The sequence below is a fragment of the Camelus ferus genome, chromosome 16, assembly GCF_009834535.1.
Source record: "Camelus ferus isolate YT-003-E chromosome 16, BCGSAC_Cfer_1.0, whole genome shotgun sequence".
Lineage (NCBI taxonomy): Eukaryota > Metazoa > Chordata > Mammalia > Artiodactyla > Camelidae > Camelus > Camelus ferus.
The window spans coordinates 29,565,923-29,579,266 of NC_045711.1; the positions used below are offsets into that span (position 1 = coordinate 29,565,923).

The window sequence follows — 13,344 nt, forward strand, 5'->3', positions numbered from 1 at the left end:
TGTTTTTAGATTCCATATATGAGCGATCTCATATGGTATTTTTCTTTCTCTTTCTGGCTTACTTCACTTAGAATGACATTCTCCAGGAGCATCCATGTTGCTGCAAATGGCATTATGTTGTCGGTTTTTATGGCTGAGTAGTATTCCATTGTATAAATATAGCACCTCTTCTTTATCCAGTCACCTGTTGATGGACATTTAGGCTGTTTCCATGTTTTGGCTATTGTAAATAGTGCTGCTATGAACATTGGGGTGCAGGTGTCATCCTGAAGTAGGCTTCCTTCTGGATACAAGCCCAGGAGTGGGATTCCTGGGTCATATGGTAAGTCTATTCCTAGTCTTTTGAGGAATCTCCACACTGTTTTCCCTAGTGGCTGCACCAAACTGCATTCCCACCAGCAGTGTAGGAGGGTTCCCCTTTCTCCACAGCCTCTCCAGCATTTGTCATTTGTGGATTTTTGAATGATGGTCATTCTGACTGGAGTGAGGTGATACCTCATTGTAGTTTTGATTTGCATTTCTCTGATAATTAGTGATATTGAGCATTTTTTCATGTGCTTTTTGATCATTTGTATGTCTTCCTTGGAGAATTGCTTGTTTAGGTCTTCTGACCATTTTTGGATTGGGTTGTTTAGTTTTTTGTTATTGAGTCGTATGAGCTGCTTATATATTCTGGAGATCAAGCCTTTGTCGGTTTCACTTGCAAAAATTTTCTCCCATTCCGTAGGTTTTCTTCTTGTTTTATTTCTGGTTTCCTTTGCTGTGCAGAAGCTTGTAAGTTTCATTAGGTCCCATTTGTTTATTCTTGCTTTTATTTCTTCTAGGAGAAAATTTTTGAAATGTATGTCAGATAATGTTTTGCCTATGTTTTCCTCTAGGAGGTTTATTGTATCTTGTCTTATGTTTAAGTCTTTAATCCATTTTGAGTTGATTTTTGTATATGGTGTAAGGGAGTGTTCTAGCTTCATTGTTTTACATGCTGCTGTCCAGTTTTCCCAACACCATTTGCTGAAGAGACTGTCTTTATTCCATTGTATATTCTTGCCTCCTTTGTCGAAGATGAGTTGACCAAAAGTTTGTGGGTTCATTTCTGGGCTCTCTATTCTGTTCCATTGGTCTATATGTCTGTTTTGGTACCAATACCATGCTGTCTTGATGACTGTAGCTCTATAGTATTGTCTGAAGTCTGGGATACTTATTCCTCTGGCCTCTTTCTTTCTCTTCAGTAATGCTTTGGCAATTCTAGGTCTTTGATAGTTCCGTATAAATTTTATTATGATTTGTTCTAGTTCTGTGAAATAAGTCCTGTGTAATTTGATAGGGACTGCATTAAATCTGTAGATTGCCTTGGGCAGTGTGACCATTTTAACAATATTGATTCTTCCAATCCAAGAGCGTGGGATATCTTTCCATTTTTTAAAGTCTTCTTTAATTTCCTTCATCAATGGTTTATAGTTTTCTGTGTATAAATGTGTCACCTCCTTGGTTAGATTTATTCCTAGGTATTTTATTACTTTGGGTACTATTTTAAAGGGGATTGTTTCTTTACTTTCTTTTTCTGTTGATTCATTGTTAGTGTAAAGAAATGCAACTGCTTTTTGAACATTAATCTTGTAACCTGCTACCTTGCTGAATTCTTCCATCAGCTCTAGTAGTTTTTGTGTGGGCCTTTTAGGGTTTTCTATATATAGTAACATGTCATCGGCATATAGTGACACTTTTACCTTTTCTTTTCTAATTTGGATCCCTTTTATTTGTCTCGCTTGTCTGATTGCTGTGGCTAGGACTTCCAAGACTGTGTTGAATAGGAGTGGTGATGGTGGGCATCCTTGTCTTGTCCCAGATTTTAGTGGGAAGCTTTTGAGTTTTTCACTGTTGAGTACTATGCTGGCTGTAGGTTTGTCATATATAGCTTTTATTACATTGAGATATGTTCCCTCTATACCCACTTTGGTGAGAGTTTTTATCATAAACAGGTGTTGAATTTTATCAGATGCTTTTTCTGCATCGATTGACATGATCATGTGGTTTTTGTCCTTTCTCTTGTTAATGTGAGGCATTACATTGATTGATTTGCATATGTTGAACCACCCTTGTGATCCTAGTATGAACCCCACTTGGTCATGATGTATAATCTTTTTTATGTGTTGTTGGATTCTATTTGCTAATATTTTGGTGAGGATTTTGGTGTCTATGTTCATCAGTGATACTGACCTATAATTCTCTTTTTTGGTAGTGTCTTTGCCTGGTTTTGATATCAGAGTGATGGTGGCTTCATAGAATGAGTTTGGGAGTATTCCCTCCTTTTCAGTCTTCTGGAAGAGTTTGAGAAGGACTGGTATGAGTTCTTCTTTGTATGTTTGGTAGAATTCCCCAGTGAAGCTGTCTGGTCCTGGACTTTTATTTGTAGGGAGGTTTTTTATTGCTGTTACGATTTCATTTCTAGTGATCAGTTTGTTCAAGTGGTCAGTTTCTTCTTGATTCGGTCGTGGTGGACAGTATGTTTCCAGAAACTTGTCCATCTCCTCTAGGTTTTCCAGTTTGGTTCCATATAGTTTTTCATAATATTCTTGTATGATATTCTATATTTCTATTTTATTTGTTGAAATTTCTCCGGAAATTTCTCCATTTTCCATTCTTATTTTGCTGATTTGTGCTCTCTCTTTTTTCTTCTTTGTGAGTTTGGTCAGAGGTTTGTCGATTTTATTTACTTTTTCAAAAAACCAGCTTTTGGTTTGATTGATTTTTTCTATGGTTTTTTAATTTCTATTTTATTTATTTCCTCCCTGATCTTTATAAGTTCCTTCCTTCTGCTGCCTTTTGGGGTTTTTTGTTCTTCTTTTTCTAGTTCTCTCAGCTGGTGGGTTAAATTGTTTATTTGAGATTGTTCTTCTTTTTTGAGGAAGGCCTGTATCTCTATAAACTTCCCTCTTAGCACTGCCTTTGCTGTGTCCCATAAATTTTGTGTGGTTGTGCTTTCATTGTCATTTGTCTCAAGGTATTTTTTAATTTCAACTTTGATTTCCTCATTGACCCATTGGTTTTTTGATAGCGTATTGTTTAATCTCCATGCTTTCCTTTTTTTCTATTCTTTGTTTCTCTGTTGTTGATTTCTAGTTTCATGGCATTGTGATCAGTAAAGATGCTTGAGATAATTTCTATCTTCTTAAAATTGTTGAGGTTTCTTTTGTGCGCAGGTACATGATCAGTCCTGGAAAATGTTCCATGTGCACTTGAAAAGAATGTATACCCTATTTTTGGGGGGTGTAATGCTCTGAAAATATCCACCAAATCTAATTTTTCTGTTGTATAATTTAATTTCTCTGTTGCCTTATTTATTTTCTGTCTGGAAGATCTGTCTAGTGATGTTAATGTGGTGGTAAAATCTCCAACTATGATTGTATTCCCATCAGTATCCCCCTTTATCTCTGTTAGTAATTGTTTTATGTACTTAGGTGCTCCTGTATTGGGTGCATATATATTAACAAGTGTGATATCCTCGTCTTGTATCCTTCCTTTAATCACTATAAAATATCCTTCTTTATCTTTCTTTATGGCCTTTGTTTTAAAGTCTATTTTGTCTGAAATCAGTACTGCAACACCTGCTTTTTTGGCTTTTCCATTTGCATGGAATATCCTTTTCCATCCTTTCACTCTCAATCTATATGTGTCCTTCTCCCTAAAGTGGGTCTCTTGTATGCAGCATATTGAAGGTTCTTGCTCTATTATCCAGTCTGCCATTCTGTGTCTTTTGACTGGAGCATTTAGTCCATTAACATTTACAGTAAATAATGATAGATGTGTGTTTATTGCCATTTTGAACTTACCTTTGCAATTGATTTGATATTTCCTCTTTGTTCCTTTCTTCTTCCTTTTGTGGTTTGGTAATTTTCCTTTGTAGTATGATAGATTTTATTTAGTTTTTGTGACTCCCTTGTAAGTTTTTGGCTTGTGGTTACCCTTTTCTGTAAGTCTGTTAGCCCATCGCTATATCTCAAACCCATCCTACCAAAAACAAAAAATTTAAAAAAGAAAGAAAAAAAAAATTCCGTACTTTCCTGCCTCCCTCTCCCACTCTTAATGATTTCAATGTCTTCTTTTACAATTTCATGTTTGTTTTGTTTGTAATTCTTGAGTTATCACCTTTCCAGTTATGAGTTTCTCATTTCTGTAGCATCCTGCTGCTTTTCTATTTAGAGTAGACATTTCAATATTTCTTTTAGCATGGGTTTAGTGTTGGGAAACTCCTTTAGTTTTTGCTCATCTTTGAAATTCTTTATGTCTCCTTCTATTCTAAAGGATAGCCTTGCTGGATAAAGTATCCTAGGCTGTATCTTTTTTTCATTCAGCACTTTGAATATATCTTGCCACTCCCTTCTGGCCTGTAGTGTTTGTGTAAAGGAATCCACTGAGAGCCTTATGGGGATTCCCTTGTAACTTACTCTTTGCTTTTCTCTTGCTGTCTTTAGGATCATTTCTTTATCCTTGACTCTGGCCATCTCGATTATGATATGTCTTGGTGTGGGTCTGTTTGGGTTCTTCCTGTTTGGGATCCTTTGAACTTCCTGTACTTGGTTATCTGATTTCCTTCTTTAAGTTTGGGAAGTTTTCAGTCATGATTTCTTCAAAAACCTTTTCAATCACCTTTGATCTTTCTTCCCCTTCTGGGACCCCTATTATGCGAAGATTTGCATGCTTTATATTATCCTATAGGTCCCTTATACTATTTTCATTTCTTTTTATTTGTTTATCTTGTAGCTGTTCTGATTGGGTGCTTTCTGTTGTCCTGTCTTCTAGGTCACTAATATGTTCCTCTGCATTATCTAGTCTTCTTTGCACAGCTTTTAGATCCATTCTCATCTCAGCCAATGAGTTTACCAATTCTACTTGGTTCTTCTTCATAGCTTTGATTTCATTTTTGACATATTTTATATCTCTAAAGACTCTCTCTTTTAAGTTCCTTCAATACTTTGATCACCCCTTTTTTGAAATCTTGATCTAGTAGGCTATTGATGTCTATTTCATTTATCGTTCTTTCAGGGGGTTTCTCTTGTTCTTTTAATTGGGAATAGTTTCTCTGCTTCTTCATCTTGCTCATCTCTCTCTGGCACTGTGACTTATGAAGTATCAGTTATATGTTGTGGTCCTTAAAGGAGTTTATTTATTTATCTATCTAATGCCTATGTAGAAATAAAACTTAAAAAATAAAAAAAGGAGAGAGAGAGAAAGAGAATTTTTTAAAACAGGAGAAAAGAAGGTTTGAAAACAGTGTATAATCAGTTATAGAGGTGCAATTTGAGTCAGACTAGCATTCGAGTTAAGAGGTCTTTTTTAAAAACCCTTTTAAAAAAAGAAAAAAGATTGAAAAACGATATTTGAAACCTATTCATAATCAATAACAGGAGATCAAACCCCAAAGAAATGATATTGAAATCAGGTGGATTTTTTCAAAAAATAATAATATAACTTCTTTAAAAGAAAAATTTTAAAGGAATTAGAACTAGAAGCATATACAATTGTTTAGAAAGAAAAATTTAAAAAGGAATTAAAACTAGCAGCATATGCAATTGTTTAGAAAGTAGAAATTAAAAAGAGAATAAAAAATAGAACCGTTAAAGATATGATAAAGAGAGAATTCTGAAAAAGGGGAGGAGAAAAAGGTTTGAAAACAGTGTATAATGAATAATTGAAGAGCAAGGTGAATCAGAATAGCAATCAGGTTGAGACGTCTCTTAAAAACCTTTATAAAAGGAGAAAAGAGGAAGAAAAATATTTGATACCTGTGTATAATCAATAACAGGAGATCAAAACCAAGAGAGAGAAAAATGACATGATGTGGATTTTTTAAAATAATAATAATATTATTTTAAAAAAATTTAAAAGGGATTAAAACTGGGAGGATATATAATTGTTTAAAAAGCAAAAATTAAAAAGGTAATAGAAAATACAACAGGTAAAAACAGATAAAAAAAAAAGGGGGGGGTGTTCTCCTGGAGACTGTGTGCCCTTAATGAGAAATCTTTATGTCTTTGCCCTGTTTCACGAGCTCAGCTTGCTGTTTCCAGAGGCCCTCTGTTGGTGCCCTCGTCTGTGCTGTTCCCAGTGCCTGTCGACAAGCAGATCACGCCACCTCCCAGCACAGCGTTCCTGCTGGAAGGGCAGGGGGCCACCAGCTGTCTCCTGGCGCCGGTCACTCCGTCTTTCTTTTTTTCCTTTCTCCTACCAGATTTTTGGTGTCTTTGTCTTTTGAAGAGGACAGTGTTCTGTCGGAGTTCCGCAGGTGCTCTGGTTGGCTGAGTGGGTCCGTGGATGTGAGTCTTGGTGTATCTGTGCGAGAGGGTGAGCCACGAACATCATACTACTCTGCCATCTTGGCCTCATCCGCTCATTTATTTCTTTCTGTTTTTGTTTCCGTTGCCTGAAGAGACATATCCAAAATCTATTTCTGAGACTGCAGTCAAAGAGCATACTATGGTTTCCTCTAGAAATTTATGGTTTCAGGTCTTACATTTAAGTATTTAATCCATTTTGACTTTATTTTTTGCATATGGTGTGAAGTAGTAGTCCAGTTTAATTTTTTTACATGTAGCTGTCCAGTTTTCTCAAAACCGTTTATTGAAGAGGCTGTCTTTTCCACACTGTATATTCTTGCCTCCTTTTTCATAGATTAATTGACCATATAATTGTGGGTTTATTTCTGGGCTATTGATCTTGTGTGCCATTGATCTAAGTGTCTGTTTTTGTGCCGGTATCATACTGTTTTGATTACTGTAGCTTTGTATTATAGTCTGAAGTCAGGGAGCATGATGCCTCTAGCTTTGTTTTTTCCTAAAGACTATTTTAGCTATTCAGGGTCTTTTGTATCTCCATACAAACTTTAGAAATTATTTGTTCTAGTTTTGTGAAAAGTGTCATGGGCATTTTGATAGGGATTGTATTGAATCTGTAGATTGTTATCATTTTAACAATATTGTTTCTTTCAATCCATAAACGTGGTATATGTTTGTGTCATCTTCAGTTTCTTTCATCAGTGTCTTATAGTTTTCCGACTATAGGTCTTTTACTCTCATAGGTATGTTTATTCTTAGGTATTTTGTCCTTTTTTATGCAGTGGTAAGTGGAGTTTTTTCTTTAATTTCTCTTTCTGATAGTTCGTTTTTAGTGTATAGAAATGCAACATATATATGTATATTAATTTTGTATCTTGCAACTTCATTGAATTCATTGATGAGCTCTAGTAGTATTTTGGGGTTTTTTTTTTTTTTGGTATCTTTAGGGTTTTCTATGTAGAGTATCATGCCATCTGCAAAGGTGACAGTTTTATTTCTTCCTTCCAATTTGGACTTCTTTTATTTCTTTTTCTTGTCTGATTTTTGCTGTGGCTAGCACTTTGAATACCATGTTGAATAAAAGTGATGAGAGTGGGCATCTTTGTCTTGTTTCTGAATTTAACAAGAAGGCTTTCAGCTTTTTGCTTGAGTATGATGTTAGCTGTGGATTTGTCATATATGGCCTTAATTATGTTGAGGTATGTTCTCTGCCTACTTCCTGGAGAGTTTTTAATCATAAATGGATATTGAATTTTATCACAAGCTTTTTCTGCATCTATTGATTTCATCATTTGGTTTTTATTCTTCAGTTTGTTAATGTGGTGTATCACACTGACTGATATGCAGATATAAAAAAATCCTTTCATCCCTGGGCTAAATCCCACTTGGTCATAGTGTTTAATCCTTTTTAATGTATTGTTGGATTCACTTTGCTAATATTTTGTTGAGGATTTTTGCATCCATGTTCATCAGTAATACTAACCTGTTATTTTCTTTTTTTGTAGTATTTTTGTCTGGTTTGGTATCAAGGTAATGGTGGCCTCATAGAATGAATTTGGGAGCGTTCTCTCCTCATCAGTGTTCTGAATAGTTTGAAAAGGGTATGTTTAAGTTATTTTTTGTTTGTTTGTTTGGGGAGGAGGTATTTAGGTTTATTTACTTACTAGTGTTATTTTTTTAATGGAGGTAGTGGGGATTGAACCCAGGACCTCATGTATGCTATGCATGTGCTCTGCCACTGAGCTATACCCTCCCTCCATCCCCCTTATAAGTTCTTCTTTATATGTTTGGTAGAAATCACCTGTGAAGCCATCTGGTCCTGGACATTTTTGTTTGTAGGGAGGTTTTTTTTTTCGCCCCTTAATCTACAGATTCTGTTTTGCTTCTAGTTATCAGTTTGTTTATGATCTTGACTCAGAGCTTGGCAGGTACACCTTTCTAGAAATTTGTCCGTTTCTTCTAGGGTTTTCAGTTTGCTAGCATATAACTGTAGTAGTCTCATGATTTTTTATATCTCTGTGGTATCAGTTGTTATTTCTCCTCTTTCATTTTTGATTTTGTTTTTTTGGGTCCTCTATTCTTGGTGAGACTAGCTCAAGGTTTATCAATTTTGTTTATCTTTAAAAAAAAAAACCAAGCTCTTGGTTTTTCATTGATCTTTTCTACTGATTTTTTGGTCTCTATTTTATTTATTTACTCTCTGAGTTTTATTATTTTCTTTCTTCTGCTGACTTTGAGCTTTGTTTGTTCTTCTTTTTATAATTTTAGCTAGTAGGTTGAGTTGTTGATTTGAGATTTTTCTTGTTTCTTGAGGAAGGTCTATATCCCTATGAACTTCCGTCTTAGAACTGCTTTTGCTGCATTCCATACATTTTGTAAGATTTTGTTTGTCTTGAGGTATTTCTTGATTTCTTCTTTGATTTCATCATTGGCTCATTTGTTTTTTAGTAGTATTTTGTTTAGTCTCCAAATGTTTGTTCTTTTCTTGTTTTTCTTTCTGTAGTTGATTTCTAGTTTCATGCCCCTGTGGTTGGAAAAGATGCTTAGTATAATTTTTATCCTGTTAAATTTGCTAAGGCTTGTTCTGTGACAAATTAGGTGGTCTATCCTGGAGAATGTTCCATGTGCACTTGAAAATAATGCATATTCTGCTTTTTTTGGATGTAGTGTCTTGTTGAGTTCAATTAAGTCCAGCTGGTCTGTTGTGCCATTTAGGATCTCTACTGCCTTAATGATTTTCTGTCTGGATGATCTGCCTGTTGATGTCAGTGGGTATTAAAGTCTCCTGCTATTATTGTATTATTGCCAGTTTCTCTCTTTATGTCTGTTTATGTTTGTTTTATGTATTTAGGTGCTCCTATATTAGGTGTGTGTATGCTAATGAGTGTAATACTCTCTTCTTCTGTTGATTGCTTTATCATTATATAATGCCCTTCTTTGTCTTTCTTTATGGCTTTTGTCTTAAAGTTTGTTTTGTCTGATATGAGTACTATTACTACTGCTTTCTTGTCATTTCCATTTACTTGAAATACCTTTTTCTATGCCTTGACTTTCAGGCTGTATGTGTCTTTAATGTGAAGTGAGTCTCCTGTGGGTGGCTTATTGCAGATTCTTATTTCATTATCTGATCAGCCACTGGATGTCTTTTAATTGTAGCATTAATTCACTGACATTTAAAGTAATTATTCACAGGTATGAACCTATTGCCATTTTAAGCCTTATTTTCTAGTTTTTTTTGTGGTTGTTATTGTGGTTCTTCTATGTTTGAGTTTCTTTCTTGTTTTTTTTGTTTTGTTTTGTTTTTGTTTTTGTTTTTGTGAATCTTTTATATGATTGTAATTTGTGGTTACCATAGGTTCATATATGTTAACCCATAACAGTAACTACTTGGTTTAAACTGATAGTCATTCAAGTTCAGTCACATTCTGAAAGTTCTGCATTTTTATACTCCCCTCCATCACATTTTGTGATTTTAATGTCCCAGTTTACATCTTTGTGTTCATCTGTTTATTGTTTATTATAGGCATAATCACTTCTATAATTTTTTTCTTTTTCAATCTATATACTGGCTAATTTAAGTGAATTAGCTAATTTAAGTGAAATATATAGTAATTTATATTTGCTATATATTTGCCTTTCCTGTTGTGATTTTCCCTTTCCCTTTCCTTGCTTTTTTCCACTTAGAGAAGACCTTTCAATATTTCTCTTAGGGTAGACTTAGTAGTGCTGAATTCTTTTAGTTTCTGCTTGTCTAATAAATTCTTTATCTCTCCTTCTATTCAAAATGATAACCTTGCTGGTAGAGTGCCTAGGTTACAGGCTTTTCCCTTTCAGGACTTTGAATATATCTTGCCACTCCCTTCTGGCCTGCAAAGTTTCTCCAGAGAAATCAACTGATAGCCTTATGGTTCCCTTGTAAATGTCTCTTTGTTTTTCTCTTGCTGCTTTTAGACTTCTCTCTTTATCTTTTAACTCTTACCATTTCAATTATGACATGTCTTGATGTGGGTCTGTTAGGGTTCCCTTTGTTTGGGACCCTCTGTGCTTCCTGTACCTGGATATCTGTTTCCTTCTTCAGGTTGGGGAAGTTTTCAGTCATAATTTCTTCAAATACATTTTTGATTGGCTTCTCTCTCTCTTGTCCTTCTGGAACCCCTATTATGTGTAGGTTGGTAAATTTTATATTATCTGATAGATCTTGTATGTTGTTTCATTTTTTTCATTTGTTTTTCTGTCTGCTGTCTATGATTGTCTTATTTCCATTATCCTGTCTTCCAGATCATTTACTTGCTTTCTGTATCATTTAGATGGCTATTCACTACTTCTAGATTGTTTTTTTATCTCAAAAATTGAATTATCTATTTTTGATTGCTTCATCTTTATAGTTTCTAGTTCCTTGTTAACAGAGATCTTTGTTTCTATAGATAATCTTCCTTAATTCAGTTAACATGTTTATTACCGTTTTGAATTCAGGGTCTGAATTCAGACTACACACTGTGTAATCTGTGTGTGTCCAGTGTCTTTGGTATTAGAGCTGATTTTGATATGGACACCAGCCACATCTTTTTCAGGGTGTGCTGACCACTGTCACCTTCGTAGGGGGTGTGGTTGGTGTTGGAGGATCTAAAGCCTGTTCAAGGTGTGAGCAGGACTTCCTCTTTGTTCTGTGGCTGTTGCCACCCTGTCAGGGGTGGTCTGCTCCCCAATTTTTGGAGTAGAAGCCCTGATGGTCAGGCTCAGTCAGGCTCTGTTCCTCTTGAGTATGTTTCCTGCCCTAAAGAGAATGATTACAGAAACAAGTGAGACTCATACACTCACAGAGGACTGATGTGCTGCCTCTGTGTGCATGTACAGCTTCACTGAAATGCAGCCCGAGGTTGTGTCCCTTCCCGTGTTGTGTTTGTCCCATATCTAGTGCAAGGCAGTAGTTTGGGGTAGGTGGGGCCAGAGCATCCCCTAGGCTGGTGCTGGGAGTTGGGGTGTTGTGGTTGCAGGAATTGAGGTGGCAGAGATATGGGCTGCCTCTATGGCACTCTTCCAGGACCTGTCTGTCCATATCCAGCACTAAGCTGTGGCATGGAGTGGGTGGGGCCAGAGTGCTTACAGGGCTGGGAGATAAAAGCCAGTGTGCTCCTGTGGTGCCGCCCAAGGGAGTGCTGACAGTGGCTGCCACCACCCCACCCAGATCCCACCCCAGGCGCCCCAGGCTTCTCCATGTAGGTAGACTGTTTTCCCAGGGTCCAGCTGGTCCAGATCTCGTGCCAAACTGTGATATGGAGTGATTTGGGCTGAGGTTTTCACTCCATTTGGATTAAGGAGAGTAGCAAGGTGAAAGCTGCCAGTGCAAAGCTCTCTCTGTCCTGATTGTGGGCAAGCCAGCACCCATACACTCTTCATGAGTAGATTCTAGGCTTTGCCAGCCTTTCGATCTGTCCCACTGGTTCTCCCAACAGCCAAGGGGGCCTGTCTCCTCTGTGTAGGACCCTGGATGCCCAGTCTGCGGCTCGACCCGCTTGCTCCCTAGGGCGAGGAACCATCCATGCTAACCTTCTCTTCATTTCAGATCCCTATTAGGGGTAAAGGTCCTAACCTTATGCCTTTTTGTGTCCTACTCAGCTATGTGGAAATCTTTCTTGCACCTTTGGTTGTATAGGAGTTCTTTTTTCAGTTTCTGGTTAGATTTCCATGAGAATTATTCCACATGTGTATGCATTTTTGATGTATTTGTTGGGGGAGATGAGTTCAGCATCCTCCTACTCTGTCATCTTGAACTCTCTCATTTTTTTCTTTATGAGTCTGGCTAAAGATTTATCAATTTCAAAGAACCAGCTCTTAGTTTCATTGGTTTTTTCTGTTTTTTGTTTTGGTCTCTGTTTCATTTATTTCTACTCTGATCTTTATGATTTTTTCCTTCTATTAACTTTGGATTTCATTTGTTTTTTTTTCCTAGTTCCTTTGGGTTTAAGGTTAGGTTGTTAATTTGAGCTTCTCTTGTTTTCTTAGGTAAGCTTGTATCACTACAAAGCTCCCTCTTAGAACTGCTCTTTCTGTGTTCCATAGATTTCAGATTGTTGTGCTTTTAAAAAAATTTTTTTATTGAAGTGTAGTTGATTTACAATTTGAGTTTGAGTTTTATAGCAAAATGATTCAGTTATACATATGCATACTTTTTTTTTCTTTTTTTTGATTCTTTTCCATTATATGTTATTTCAAAAAATCGAATATAGTTCCCTGTGCTATAGAATAGGTCATTGTTGTTTGTCTATTTTATATGTAGTAATGTGTGTCTGTTAATCCCCTAATTTATCCCGCCTCACCCTTTCCACTTTGGTAACTATAGTTTGTTTTCTATGTCTGTGAGTCAGTTTTTGGTTTGTAAACAGAATTTGTATCTTTTTTTTTAGATTCCACAAATAAGTGATATCATATGATATTTGTCTTTCTCTGTGTGGCTTACTTCACTAAATATGATAATCTCTAGGTCCATCCATGTTGCTTCAAATGGCATTATTTCATTCTTTTTTATAGCTGAGTAATATTCCATTGTGTATGTATATAAGTATATAGATATATATATTGCGCATCTTCTTTATCCAATCATCTATTGATGGACATTTAAGTTGTTTCCATGAGATCATTGTGCTTTTCTTTTCATTGTCTCCAGGTATTTTTTTTTATTTCCTTTTTGATTTCTTCAGTGACCCTTCTTCATTGCTTGTTTAGTAGCATTTTGTTTAGCGTCCGCATGTTTGTGTTTTTTGCAGTTTTTTTCTGTTACAGTTGATTTCTAGTCTCATAATGTTGCGTTTGGAAAAGATGCTTGATATGATTTCAGTTTTCTTAAATTTACCAAGGCTTGTTTTTTGACCAGGCGTGTTCTCTGTTTTGGGAAATGTTCCATGTGCACTTGAAAATAAATATTCTGCTGCTTTGGGATGGAACTATCTATGTGTATCTGTTAAGCCCATCTGTTTTAATGTGTCATTTAAGATCAGTGTTTCTTTTCTGATTTTAT

The 13,344-nt window shown here is 35.9% G+C and overlaps 1 protein-coding gene across 3 annotated transcripts in view; it reads left to right on the forward strand.

The window, feature by feature from the left end:
• ABCA10 (ATP binding cassette subfamily A member 10) overlaps positions 1–13,344 on the forward strand; it is a 65,582-nt gene that overhangs the window by 42,445 nt on the left and 9,793 nt on the right. The window lies entirely within an intron of this gene.